Source organism: Delphinapterus leucas, chromosome 8 (genome assembly GCF_059928025.1).
Source record: "Delphinapterus leucas isolate spDelLeu-1000000601 "Yukka" chromosome 8, BTC_Dleu_Yukka2, whole genome shotgun sequence".
Taxonomy (NCBI): Eukaryota; Metazoa; Chordata; class Mammalia; order Artiodactyla; family Monodontidae; genus Delphinapterus; species Delphinapterus leucas.
In genome coordinates, this window is record NC_143136.1 from 94,953,991 (window position 1) to 94,968,466 (window position 14,476).

The 14,476-nt window shown below is 49.3% G+C and overlaps 1 protein-coding gene across 2 annotated transcripts in view; it reads right to left on the reverse strand.

The window, feature by feature from the left end:
* The window catches only part of MGAT5 (alpha-1,6-mannosylglycoprotein 6-beta-N-acetylglucosaminyltransferase), a 119,097-nt gene that overhangs the window by 53,049 nt on the left and 51,572 nt on the right, over positions 1–14,476 (reverse strand). The window lies entirely within an intron of this gene.

Consider the following 14,476-nt stretch of genomic DNA (forward strand, 5'->3'; position numbering starts at 1 on the left):
AGCAAGCTCCTTTTCCCTTCCTCTTCATGTTTCCGTGTGACTAAGTCACACAAGCTGGATGTGTGGGTTGTCTTTTGGGGTTTTTTTTCCTGGACATTTGAAAGATTCAAGTGCTGTAATGTTTTCCAGTTGTATAAAAGTGGGACAGGGTTCTTCCCATTTGAAGCCTGTTTTCACACACTCCAGGAAAGTGTAATAATCACCGGTTTTGTGACTTAAGACCGCAAGGGACACGGGGGTGTGGCATCAGCAGCCACAGAGCACACGATGGGCTCTGAAGAGAGGAGGGGCAGCAACACCCCTGGGGTGCGGGGCCCTCGCTCTGACCTGGTAGGGCAGCTCCAGGCATCCTGAGCCCGGATCAGGGTCTACCGTCTGCCTACATCTCGCAGGTGAGAATACCACAAAGCACTCAACTTTGGGGGATACATGTTTCAAACCCTGTAACCGAAGTCTTCACGACTGGAAAAACAGTACAGTCCACACTCTCCATTTTATGCACTGAAAGATTTTGTTTTGTTTGGAATCAATCAAGTCCACCCCTGCACCCTACTGTGTGAATAAAATGAACATTCCGAATTAAAGTCTAATTTCATGCCATGTTTGGCGTGGCTGGAAGATGCTAAATTCATTACCTCAGAGATGTATACCCTTCCATTCGTGCAGAGGTGACTAGGAACAGTTTATAAACCACGACTCCCATTCAGCTTGAGCCAAATTGAGGATCATCTTCCTGCTGTGAGTTACCTGGAGGGGGTCTATGTGCTAGAGGGACCTGATTACTCCTGAGCCCACAAACCCCCTTTCTCAGGGGCTCTACCTCCACCCCAGCCCCTGGTAGGTAGGCAAGGGTTTCTGTAACCCTGCCCACCCCCTGCCACTCCTGACTGGCCCAGGGTGTGTCTGACCTGAGGGGGACCCATCCCCAGGCTGGCCGGCAGCCTGGGACAGTGTGGCCGGGCTCAGGACAATGAGCTGTGCTGGTCAGACCCTCTCTCAGGAGCTCAGAGTCCTGCTCACAGAGAGATGACTGACAGACGGCTGGGGTTGTGGAGCAAAAAGGTCAGGTGGTGTTGGAGTCCGCGCAGTTATGGACCAGATGCAAGTTCTGGGGAAGTCAGATGACAGTCTTGGGGGTGAGGGTGAGAAGAGAACCAGGTAAGAGCTGAAAGGAGGAGAGGGAGACAAAGATGCATAATGGGTAATAAGAGGGACCTGGAGTAACTGCGACCTAGACATTCCCCCTGTGAGTGTGACAGAAAGAGAACAGGGGTGGGGAGGGAGGAGGGGAAAAGGAGGGGGGAGGGAGAGGGGGAGGGCAAGGGGGAGGAGGAGAGAGAAAGGGGAGGGGGAAAGAGGAGGGGAGGGGGAAAGGGGGGAAAGGGGAGGGGAAAGAGGAGGGGGAGGGGGAGAGGAGGGGGGAAAGAGGGGGAAGGGGAAGAGGAGGGGGAGGGGGAAAGAGGAGGGGAGGGGGAAAGAGGAGGGGGAAAGAGGAGGGGAGGGGGAGAGGAGGGGGAGGGGGAAAGAGGAGGGGGAGGGGGAAAGAGGAGGGGGAGAGAAAGATGGGGAGGGGGAGACAGACTGATGAGGGGGGAGGGAGGGGGAGGAGAGAGTTAGAAGAGGGGATGGAAAGAAAGGTAAGAGGAGGAGGACGAAGGAAGAGGAAGAGAAGAGAGAGTGAGAAAAGAAAGCAGAGCGACAGAAGGGAGAAAAGCAGGGCCCAGAGGAGCTTCTGGGTCCCACCCCATCAGCCCAAGAGTCTGTCTGGATCCTTAGGATAATAGCAGCTGCGCAAACTCCCCCCCGCTCCTCCCCAACTCTTTTGTCTGGGCTCCTCTGGCTGGATCCCTCCCATCTAAAGGGAGGCCTGTCAGGATGTCATTCAGGGCTTTTGGCAGGGACAGGGCTGGGGGCAGGCATCTTTTCTTTAATAAAGCAAATAGAGACATTTCCCTGTGAAAAACCAGCTGCTAACTAGTCAGGATGGACCAACAGCCCCTGAACCAGGTCCACAGTGAGCGAAAAAGGAGGACAGTGAATGATCACCCAGGTCCTAACCTGGAGATGAATACTCACGGCAGACAAACTCGAGGTTAGGATTCCCACACCAAATGCCTGGGAAGACACATGTCCTGCCATCCATCCCAGAAAAGGCTGGGGCTCTTTGAAGTTTAACAAGGGGGCAAGTTCAGGCAAAGAGAAAGAAGTATATGCCAAGGCTGGTAAAGTCTATGAACTTATTAACAAGAAGGCAGGTAAAGTCTGAAAGCAGAAATTCCCTTCAGAGAGGATTCCTGTAATTTCATGAAGGAGGAAATCACAACATGTTATTAGAGGGAAAAAGAAATGGTTCAGATATAACCCTAACCTTTCAAGATGACATGACAATGAAGTGATTCCACCTCAGGTCTCTTGTTGCCACTTGTCAGAATTCTGAAGAAATCTGCCCAGGGTGATTCCCCAGGGTGATTCCAGGGAGGAGCCGCCCCCTTCCTTCCCAAAGTGAATGCTCACCTGGATGCGAAGGGAACCCAAAGAGGCATCGCCAGCTCCAAACCACTGCCTGAATTTCACAAAATCCAACTGCCTCCTGAACCTCCCCTCCTGGGTTGCCAAGGACACTTCCCCGCCTTAACAGGTCATTCAGTGCCTTACTTTCCCAGACCAGAAACCCTACCCCCAGGCTCCCGATCTCAGTGATTGGCATTCGTCTCCTAGCCAGGTACCAGAATCACACTTGGCATTCCACACATGACATTAGTCACAAAGCCCTGCTGATTCTGCCTCTGTAATATCAAATTGTCTCCTCCTCTCCAGGCTTTGATCCTTGATCACCTGGACTGCGCCAGGATGAACACAACCAGGATCTTAACAATCTGCCTGCAGCTCAGAAAGTTGATGCAACTAGTCCATGGTTTCTACAAGTGAGCAGCAGTGCTGGGACGGATTGCAAAAGAATCTGTATGGCTCGATGCCATTTTTTAACCATGCAAAGCAGTAGTAGTCAATGTTATGCATATCAACAATATTTTTACATATGGGCATTTGGAGTTAACTACAAAAATATGCATGGGGATGACAGATACAATTTCCAGCTATTGATCACTGAGGAGGGAAGGGAGGGTTTGGGGAGGCGGATGGAGCTTTCATGATATTTGAACTATATCATTTTTCTCTTAAGAAAACAATTGGACAATATCAACACCTACACATCTGGGTGGTGGGCATATTTGATATATTTCACAATTGAAATATAAAAATTAAAATACATGCAATCAAGAAAGAACAGAAACCAGTCGGTATGACACCAAAGCTTGCACCACTGCCATCTCACTGGAGGACCTAGTTTTTGCCAAAAAGAGGTCAAAGGATCTCTGTCTCTCCTCAATGGAAAACGTTATCTTTTGTGTTTAAGAAATAAGGATAAATTAGGAGTTTGGGATTAACATATACACACTACTGTATATAAAATAGATAACCCACAAGGACCTACTATATAGCACAGGAAACTCTACTCAGTATTCTATAATAACCTATATGGGAAAAGAATCTGAAAAAAGAATAGATATATGTATATGTATAGCTGAATCACTCGGCTGTACACCTGAAACTAACACAACATTGTGAATCAACTATACTCCAATATAAAATAAAAATTAAGAAAAAAAAAAGAAAGAGAAGGCGCTGCAGTTTTGTAAATTAATCATGGTCCTGGCCTGCCTTTCCCCACCCATGGGAAGGCCTCCAGTGGGAGGGGTGTGTGTGCAACAGGGACCACTCCCCTCCTGATTTTGGACATCCAGGCCCACGGTCAAGGTGACACCCCGGAACTGGGGGTCCCAGTGGTCCAAGAACTGGATCAATACCACTCTCCAGAAAGCTTTCCTCCTCTGACTTAAGGGACCAAGGTCAGAGAAAATTGTCTCCACCATAAACCGCATCACCTACGCATTTGTTGAGACACAGTCCAAAAGGGCTTGCAGGGAGTCACCACATCGCAGCATGCCACCGCCCCTGTCTTGGGGGTGAGATGTGCCTCCAAAAGGTCCCAGCTAGCAGCCTGCAGCCCCTCAATGCTCTCGGTCTTCAGTTCAATTTAAATTCCCATCAAATACAACCAATCAAATGGATTAAAATGTCAATCTACCTAAACTCATTTCAATCTACCTAAACTCATTAGGAGGCAGGGGATGGGAAGATGCTAAGGAAAAGGAGAGAACATGCTGGGGCCAAGGAGCAGGGCTTTCAGTGTGTAGCTGGCGGCAGCTCTGTTTGTAGAACTGGTCGTAAAATATTCAGAGCTTGAATCGAGAGCTTTAGGAAAACAATTCAATCTAAAGCAACACTCGCTTCCGTCCTTAGCAGGGGGAGAGGTAGAAGGCAGAACCGCACAATCTGGAGCCCTTTTCTTTTCCAGCTGGTGAATTAAGGGTACAGGAAGGCTCTTTGGCGAATGGTAGCGTTCTGAGCTTTGGGTTGCAGTGGACATTATGTACTTTTCTCCCCATTGGCACCCTTGCTCCCCATGGCAGATATGCACATCCCTTCTCCTGGACCATCTTTCCCCTCATCCACATGGCACCTTGTGGCCTCCCATTTAAAAAATAATAATTCTGCTGCCCTGCACAGAGTTAGTTGGTCCATGGAGAGCACCTGGTAAGTGCTAAGCCAGTGGGCGTCCTTCCCAGGAAGGGCTGAATGGGTGTGAAGGGCCAATCCCTCTCCAGAGCCAAAGCAGTGAGCTGGAAACCAGGCTGCTGAAGCCAGCATCAGTCCTGGTGCATGAAGGTCAGGCTCCAGAGAAAAAGGAAGTCGTCACAAAGAGAAGGTCAAGTGTGAGAGGGTGCATGTCCCAGCAGGGTATTGGTCCACTGTTCCAGTTACATCTCTGCCCAGGGCATGCCTGCCCTTCCCTGGGTTCTGAGAGTCCCCCGATCCTAAGCTAGGAAAGCTGGGCTTCTGCCGTTTCAGCAGAAAGAATCCTGACAAGTACACTTGTGACCAGATTCTTTATTTTGAGCATCATGGATTTTTAACCAGTTTTATTGTAGCTTCCTCTCCTTCCCTGGCAAATACAGGAATTGGCTTATTCCATGACTTTATGAATGAATATACAATGATGAATCATGTATTTTCCTTAGGAAACCACAAGGCCATAGAGTATGCCTCACCCCACACTAGCCACGGAAGCCCTTACTGATTGCTGCTGTGATGTATCTCCCCGAAAGGCTGGGGCTGGGCTTGTTGACTCTACAGAATGAACATCTTGTGCATCTTTCTCTACTCCAGCCTCCTCCATTCACTCTGGCATCCACCCATTCCTGCTTGGACTGCTGTCCTCCTCTCTGAGCGGAGCTTCCTGTCTGAATGGTGACGCCCCTTACGAGCCTTCTCAGATTCCCCGGACTGCCTGCTTTTCTTTCTCTTTCTCAGCTGGTGCTCACACAAGCCAGGCCCCCCTCCACTGTCAGACTGGGAAGAAGCTACCCCAGGGATGAGGGGTATGGTTGGGGGGGATCTCCATCCCCAAACAGCACCCCAGATGTATGGGACGCCAGTGACGTGAACCAGTGCCAAAGAGAAGGAAACAGGAGGGAGCCTCTTTTCTCTCTTCTACAGACTATGCTAAGGTAGCGTCAGTCCCTCCTTGCAAACCTTCCAGGGGGTCCAGAGTGCCCAGCGCCCGTGCTGCTGTGTCTGTGTGGCTTCTGGTGAAGCAGGAGCTAGCCTGGATCCATCTGGTACTTTACCTGGCCCCTTCCCTTCATCCTTACAGCCCTGGGCTTGCACCTCCTTCCCCAACAAGTAGTAATATATCAATCTTTGTCTCAGGCCCCCTTTCTAGAAGCTCTGGGCTAAGACACTATTTCTAGGATCTCGGTCCTTCAATCCACCGTCCAGTGCCACAGTTTCCAAAACTGAAGATTTAGTTCCCCCCTATAAAAGTTTTCAAAGGCTCCTCATGGCGATGAGAGCCCACTTCCCCAACTGCACACACGAGGATCTTCACAACCATGGGCTTCTACAGGTTCTCCAGCTTCACCTCCGGCCATGCCCTCTCCTCCTTTGCTTAAGGTCCCCCTACAACTTACTCCATACTCCCGAACATCTCCTGCTCTCTCGCATGTGTCTGGCCTGCCATTGCATCGTCTTCCCCTGAGATGCCCTTCTTTCCTCCTTCCTTTTCTCTCCTGAATGGACTCCTTCCCCCTCATCCTTTGCAAGTCGGCGTTCCTGAGCTCACCCAGGGGAAGTTAGCTACCACCTCCTGTGTACCCTTGGTATCTTCCTGCTTGGCCCCTATGGGCTGCGCTGTCACTCTATGTGTCCACGCAATGGGACTGTGAACTTCTGAAGGTCAGGACATCGTAGGTTCTGTGACTGCAGAGACCTGGCACAGAGCAGGTGCTCGGTAAGCCCACACTGGCTGCATGAAGAAGACTTAAGAGGGCGCACAAACAACAAGGCATTTACAGGAAAAGATGTCTCGGGTATGGCCCATCTCCTCCCACCTACTGTAGTCTCGCCCACCTTCCCACCCTGTTTCAGGAGCCAAGTTCTTCCACATCAAAACCTGCTCCCAGCAAATGAGCTTAAGGTCCGTGACTTTACCTAAGGATGTAGTTGAATCAAAGTAAAATAAATCAGAGAGTTGCAAACCCTAAAAGATATATTTCATGGTTGATTCATCTTCCTTTCAACATAGCTACCAAGTAGAAGGTTCTCTCTTGAGTTGTGAGGTCAAAGAAAGGGAGGGAGCAAGAGAGGGACAAAAAGAAACTACCTCGGGCTTCCCTGGTGGCGCAGTGGTCGAGAGTCCACCTGCCGATGCAGGGGACACGGGTTCGTGCCCCGGTCCAGGAAGATCCCACATGCCGCGGAGCGGCGAGGCCCGTGAGCCATGGCCGCTGAGCCTGCGCGTCCGGAGCCTGTGCTCCGCAATGGGAGAGGCCACAACAGTGAGAGGCCCGCGTACCGCAAAAAAAAAAAAAAAAACTACCTCACCTGAAGTCGAAAATTCAACAAAGATGAAAAACGCTTTTATTCCAAGATTATAAGTCAAGTTCTAAAACGCAAATCTCTGTGAATTTCAGCAGTGAAGCAGAAACAATTTACATTACAGAATAATTTCAAGTCTTTGCAGTCCCTGGCTGATTTATTTCAAGTAGCCTCCCAAGGTTAAGGTGGGTGTGTGTGGGTCCTTGCTCTGTCCCACTCAGGCCTCGTAGGGCTCTGGAAGACTCCAGGAAGCTAAGATTCTTAAAGCCTACCCACCCCTCACTCCTTCTCCCCCCAAATCCTTACCTCACTAGGACACAAGATGGTGCTCAATAATTACAGGGGGAATAGTAACAAGAGGAAACTTGCTCTCGTCTCCAGCCTGGCCGGCAGTCCAGCTATGGGCCCACGGGCAATAAAAAGAAGGGACTCTGCTTCTTTTTGCTGTATTGGGCTCCACATTTACTCTTTCTTAGAAGATTTTTTATTTTATATTGGACTACAGTTGATTAACAATGTTGTGTTAGTTTCAGGTCTACAGCAAAGTGATTCAGTTATACATATACATGTATCTATTCTTTTTCAAATTCTTTTCCCATGTAGGTTATTACAGAATACTGAGCAGAGGTCCCTGCGCTACACAGTAGGTCCTTGTTGGTTATCTATTTTAAATAGACACTTATTCTTGACTGGACCTCACCTGGTATAAATTACAACTCATCTAGAGCAGTGGGTGAATAGTTAGTCGTATGTAAGGCTGCCCTCAATTATGAAAGGAGTGGTTCTAGAGCCTACCTACCTTTGTGTTTGGGACGGAGGACAAAAGAAAAGAGTGAGTGAAAAGGAAAGAATCTTCAAGAGCCCTTGACTTTGTATTCTCCACTGTCTGGTCAGGTGAAGATTTTGGTCTCTGGCCTAAAGAAAGGAACTGGGAGATTTCTGAGGCTAATTAAATACATGAGTAATGCGGAAAGAGCCATCAGCCCTGTTTCTGCAACTTGATGGATCTACAAACAGGGGATAATACCACCTCCCAGTTCTATAAGACACCGACTATCTGTGCTGAGCTAGAAATGGGAATAATGAAATGTATGTAAAAACTGTTTAAATATATACTCTTAGTTTAAAACACAGAGTGCTAATACTGCCCTGAGCCATCAAATGGGACAACCTAGTGATGAGTCCGGGGATGGCTAGAGCCTTCGAGTCACTGCCCAACGGCCCCCCTCCAGATCCTGCCCTCAGAACCAGTTGTTTAATTAGTATGCTTCCCCGTTCCCAGCACTTTCAGGTTTCCGGGATCTCTCTGCCTTAGCACTGGAGCTTTCTGCTACTTAACGAATGCCTTTTAAAGGGCCCTGGGGATGTGCCAGCCAGTTTGTAAAAACAAGAAGCCCTTTGACACGACCTCCTTTGTGCTTTGAGACGGGCAGGAGGTCTTCAAATTGTAAAGCTGGCTGGTCTCCTCACCAATGCAGGCGCAGTCACTTAGGGATAATGTTACCCCTCACTCTGCTCCAGCTTGAAAGCCACAAAGCCCCCCCCCCCCCCCGACTATGCGATTGTGCTCAGAAAACAGGCTGAAAGGTTGAAAACAGACCACTGCGGCCTAAATGTGTAACCAGGCTCTTTCAGGAGCTCCGCTAATCAGTCTGTCTGGGCAGTAATCACAGAAACAGACTGTCCCGTGACAAAGAGAGAGCTGTCACGATGGAAGGTTAGAAAACCAAGAGGTTGCCTGGAAATCGGAAGCTGCATTTTCTATAGAACCTCCACAGGGTCAGTGACTTGTGGATGGAACGGACTTGACCTGAGAGACTCATCCACTCCTGAAAAAGTGGAGGAGATGATATTCTGATGGGCTTTGGCCCGTGCCCTGCAATCTGATGCTGTCTGATGGCAAAGGCGACCTGGCCGCTGTGCAGGAGTGTCCTGTGCGTCTCCAGGGAAGGCTTCTGGAGCACTTGGGCTGGGCACCACCTCGGCACAGCAGCAGGACAGCCGTGGAAGGTGGGACAGTGTGCATATGGGCTTGCTTTGCCCCTTATACCAAGGCCCCAGAGGCCAGCAATCAAACATGGGTACCAAGTGCCCCCCAAAGTGAGCAGCCAGCCCACGTCCCCACACCCCAAGAGGGAAGGAGGGAGGCCGTCCTGGGGGAAGCCGTGGGCTGTTCCCCTGCTACCTAACCAGGTAAGAAGGGTCTCTAGGGGACCACTTGCGGAGCTTCACGTGCACTCCCAGGAATTTCTGAGGCACACAGATCAGTGCCAGACCCGAGCCCTGCAACGCCTCATGGGTGGAGACTGGGGTCAACAGGATGCCCTGAAGGAGGAGTCGTGAGCAGGGCCTGCTTTGGCATCTCCCTGAGCTCCTAGAATTTCTCAAAGGAATGGATGCCGGTTTCTCTTGGTGCAGGTGTGGACCCCACAGAAGGGCACCCGACGAAGTCCTACTGGGAATGGCTCTGCGTAAGGGGCCACGGGGAGTGTGGGCTACCAGAAACTGGTACCAAGAGGAAGCCACTCGACCAGTCTGAGGTGGCACCGCCTGTGATAAGGGAACGTATTACTGTTGATGAGTGATCTGTGGGAAGAGGGGGACCCCAAGGACCCACAATAGTCCTGCCAGAGAGAAGGTCCAGCATCAGACACCTGCTGGGAGTAGGTAGCATTCATACTGGATGGTGCCAGTAAGAGCTCACCTGCCCTCTCCCCACATCGGCCCTCTACCCACTGTACCTGTTGGGAGAAACAGCAGCTGGTTTGGGAGGTAGGAGGACGGTGGGGAGGGTAAGAAGGTGCCCTACAAGTTGGGGAAACAAAGATGCCACACCTGTCACCTCCCCTTCAGGTTTCCCAGGCGAAGCTGCACTTAGAGGCAGGAGGGAAGGAGCTTAACTTGAAATGATGTTCAGAGTTTCAAGTATTAAACTAAAGTGGATACTTCCATTACTGCACTTGGGATCGTTCTTGGGACTAAAAGTAACAGAAAGGTTTCTGATTATTTGAGAGTTGCAAGGACCTGCCAAAATTGGGTCTAAGGGGCAGAAAAGACAGTACAGTTCAAGGGAGAAGAGTTTTTCTTGCTTGTGTTTTACGGGGTCCCACGCTTTCAACTTAATGGTTACATATATAAGGTGATTTTAGGTGAAATATGGATAAAAATGGTTAACAGTTGTAAATCTATTTATATGTGGTTTAGAAACACCTAAGTAACGTATCCATGTGATTTCATAGATAATAATCACTTAGAACAAAGCTAAAGTAATTATTTTAAAAGTGAGTTCATTTAAAATATTCAGTTAGGGCTTTCCTGGTGGCGCAGTGGTTAAGAATCTGCCTGCCAATGCAGGTGACACGGGTTCGAGCCCTGGCCAGGGAGGATCCCACATGCCGCGGAGCAACTAAGCCCGTGCGCCATAACTGCTGAAGCCCACACTCTAGCACCCACGAGCCACAACTACTGAGCCCGCGTGCCTAGAGCCCGTGCTCCACAACAAGAGAAGCCACCGCAATGAGAAGCCCACGCACCGCAACGAAGAGTAGCCCCCGCTCGTCGCAACTAGAGAAAGCCCGTGCGCAGCAACAAAGACCCAACGCAGCCAAAAATAAATAAAATAAATTTATAAAAAAAGTAAAAATAATAAGAGTAAAATAAAATATTCAGTTAATTAGGCCAGGTGGGGTACGGATATAACAGAAGTCACGATTTGGTGCGCACGACTGAACTTTGGAAACTGATGCCTGCAAGAAGTGTGTGGTAGAGGGCCTTGTGCTACAGGTGGGGACACGGAACGGTGAGGAAGGCTCACGCTGTCATTCCACCAAGCACACTGGTGGCAAGGCCACAGCCAGAGGACTCAAGATCACTCTCTTCCCTCCCTTTATCAGATGGCAGGAACACAGAAAGGCAAGAGGCACAGGGCAAAGCGCTTCTGAGCAGGGGAAGTGCAGATAGAGGGAAGAGGTAGGGTGGTGGGTCGGTGAGTCAAGAGAAAAAGGAGGTGGGCAAACATTTTCCCTCAGTGTTCTCTCACTTTGCCAAAGTCCAGGCATGGAAAGTGTCCTCATCAACCACACTTTCACCCTGCGGCAGCTGACAACTGCAAACGCCACGCGTGACCTTCCTCCCTGCCACCTGGACTTCTCCCTTGTGAATTTCTCAAGTTACCCAATGAGAAGTCTTGGGTGAGGCTGTGCAAGGCTATTCAGAGTGAAGTATTGTGAGGCAAGACATCTGGGTATAAGCTTCAGTCCTTCTGGAACGACCCAGAGAAGCATGGAAAACCTACTTTATCTTCTGCAACTTCAAATTCCTCCCTTGTAAAATGAGGGGCCCAATGATTTGAAGGTCCTTTGAGCTCAAGAGTTGCAATATTTTTAAATTTATGACTGAAAGCACCTGCCTCTCTGCTCTCCCAAGGGCAACACCCATTCGTCTGCAAAGGAAAGGAGGCGGAGTGGCTGCTGACAGCCACTCAGGTCCCCTTTCCCACCAGCTCACCGTCCCTGGATGTTTAGCACTAATCGTTAATCTCACATCTGACCCCTTTCCAGAGAGCGGCCCTCTACTGAAGAGGGCAGTGACTAACTGTCAGGGGTTCCAAAAGGCAGACCCCTTGTCTCCAGGTGGGGTCACCTCTCCAATAACTCACTCTCCCCCTCCCCCTCCCCCAAAGAATCAGACCGAGGCTGGTCTCCAGCTGAAAACCCGAGGTGTACCTGGGCCACCTGACGGCTGTAGGGGATCATTCGTTAACACCCGCTCCTTTGGATCAAAGATTATTTTCAGCAATAACCACAAAACAAAATAAGTGATAATAACAGAAAAGAAACACAGACTGTGAATATTTTCTTTCCTGAACTTTGTATATAGAATCTACACAATCATGTCAATAAGGAACAAAAACATGACTGCACGAAAACCACAAAGTGTTAGATTAATATTTTTTAATCACTTAATGTATTTTTTTTTCTACAAGAAGGGGGAAAATGTCTCTCTTTTGGTCTCTCTCAGTAACGAAAACCAACATGACATTTCCTGTTTTCAAGTGTCAGCTTCCATGGATCTGTCACTGACTCCACCAAAATCAGGGCTTTTCGTATAGTCATGTTACTGGACAGTGCAGCTGTATCTGTCCATCTATCTTTACTCATAGTTTATCCAGGAACACTTTTTATTAATTTCAAAAAGTTTCTTTCACATGAAGCAAGATGTATGAATAAGCACACACGAGGTGGCTGGCAGAATATACACCTAACCTGGATGCATGCAGGATGAAAGGGAATTGCTTTCCTGCAGTTTCTAACTTTTCCACATGTAATTTCCTTACAGCCAGGAAAAAAAAAAAAGGATAACACCTGTCTCCAAAATCACATTTGGCCGCCCTGAAGGGTACATTTCAATGCAGTGACCATGTAGAAATCTGGGAGGCGGGATAAACAGAGACAGCCCTATTTTGTTGGGAAACCAGGAAGAGAAACTGCATATGAGCCAGATCTACGGGACAGTGCACACCTCCATCCTTCGTTCTAAAGAGGGATGGTTTCCCACGTGCCTCACTTTCCTGCTAGCCTCTCCCAGATTGGAATGAGAAGGGAAGCTTGCATTTGCTGAATCACACAAGGACACGATTTAGGCTACCCTGAATACGCACCTGCTTCTCCTTGGACCTTGCAAACATGGGGGTCAGGTCGGGGGAGTTGCAAGACTGGCTCCATTCATTTAATTCTGAATTACAAAAACCACAAGAGCAGGCCACCGTGTTGTAGAGAAACAGCAACACACAGTCTGGGACTGAAGACAAGTTTCCTTTAGTGTTTCACTGATTACTGGAGAATTAATAAAACGATTTGATTCTACGGTAGTAATTGGAGGTATTCTTCTCTTTGGAGCCTTAATGAAAAATCAAAAGCACCTCTTTGGGAATACTGGGGAAGCCAAACAGATTAGGCAGGTCACAAATGTGCCCGCTGGTGCTGTCCCAGATCTTGACTGCAAAGTCTGCACAGGAGGGAGGCATCTCCGAATAAGATATAATTTAATGTGCCAACAAGCTCTTTCACCGTTGGACCAGTTACATGTTGGGTGAACGGCACCGCTTCAAAAAGGCTGAGGGCTTTTTGAAGATCCTTACGCTCGGGGGCTCTTACCAGCAGTTGGCACTCGGCATAAGCCCCGTCTCCCAGAATGGATGGCAGACTTGGGCCACCCGTTCCAGCCCTGCTTCATCACGCAGAGTACGGAGAGGAGGGAATTGGTAATTGCCTGTGAAGAGCCCCCGCACTGATCTGAAGTTATCTGGCCCCTTTTGGGGACCCATCCACATTTGTGTAAAATTTAGTAGGCACTTTGGGGTCAAGAATGAAGCAATCTGGATTTTTATGCAGCTCTGTAACTTCTTGTGGGACCTTTGGGCCAGTAGCCAAGCTTCAGTTTTCTTGCCCATAAAATAAGGGAGGAGTAAACCTGCCCTATTATCATCTCACAGGAGCATCTGCAGAAACAAATGGGACTTTTTTATTATTACGTGATGGGGTCATAATTCCCACCACATTATCCGACACACACGCACACACAATCACGCACCCCACGCTCTGCAGGCCTCCGAAATAACTCCCAGCGCTTCGTCCCGGCAGAGACAGGGCCCACCGCGGACCTTGGAGGGTGCAAGGTCCCCCTATGGAACAGAACAGATCCTTCACTCACCAAGGGGTCTGTTGTCCTCAATGCTGGGCCCCTGACTGAGGGGATCCCACCTCCAGGTGGGCCCTCGCAGGCTTGTTTCCACTGCTGTTTTGAATTTCCAGGCTTCAGCTCTACTGCATAAGGGCTGTGCTTGTTAAATTTCCTCTCCGAGGCACTCAGCCCAGTGCCATGTACATTAATACCCACGACTTCATGATGATGGATGTGTCCTTTGGTAATAATGTGCATAATCTCTCCCCTCTGAACAGCAAGTGTCAACGCATCTTTGTTGTAAAGGCTGGGACCTGACATGTGATAAACCAGGCCATTTAAAACACAGGACTCTCCTCTCTCGGGCTCTTTCTTTGCCCTGCTCCAATCAAACCAAGAACCACCTTCCCAATGCCAGGCATAATCTGTCTGCGCTTACTGAGGAAGTTTGTTTGGTTTTTTTAAATAAATAAATAAATGTATGTATGTATGTATGGCTGCGTTTGGTCTTTGTTGTTGCGCACGGGCTCTCTCTAGTTGCAGCGAGCGGGGGCTACCCTTCACTGCGGTGTGCGGGCTTCTCATTGCGGTGGCTTCTCTTGTTGCGGAGCACGGGCTCTAGGTGCGCGGGCTTCAGTAGTTGTGGCACGTGGACTTCAGTAGTTGTGACTCGAGGCTCTAGAGCACAGGCTCAGTAGTTGTGGCACACGGGCTTATTTGCTCGGCGGCATGTGGGATCTTACCAGACCAGGGCTCGAACTTGTGTCCCCTGCATTGATTGGCAGGCGGATTCTTA